The sequence below is a fragment of the Vidua chalybeata genome, chromosome 3 (assembly GCF_026979565.1).
Source record: "Vidua chalybeata isolate OUT-0048 chromosome 3, bVidCha1 merged haplotype, whole genome shotgun sequence".
Classification (NCBI taxonomy): domain Eukaryota; kingdom Metazoa; phylum Chordata; class Aves; order Passeriformes; family Viduidae; genus Vidua; species Vidua chalybeata.
The window spans coordinates 6,383,324-6,383,658 of NC_071532.1; positions in this window are offsets into that span (position 1 = coordinate 6,383,324).

The window sequence follows — 335 nt, forward strand, 5'->3', positions numbered from 1 at the left end:
GCTAGAAAACTAGTAAAGCCTTTTGATTAATAATTCAGTGGAAGAAAATATTTCTTTGCTAATTCAATTCTGTCCTAAATCTTTACTTTTCACACTATATTACTGGAACTAACAGCATATTAATAAGCTCTTCTGAGTGTTATCACATTAATCATCTGCATTTTAGCACACTGGATCTGTGTTTCCTAGAAACAGTAGCTTTGGGTGAAGAACAGAAGGTACTTTGGACTGCATTCTCAGAAACCACTGGCTACATACCCTCTACTGTCTGATTCTCTAAAACCACTGCCCTTTTTAATACAGTGTTTTCAGCTCATTTCAATGGCCACCGTAGA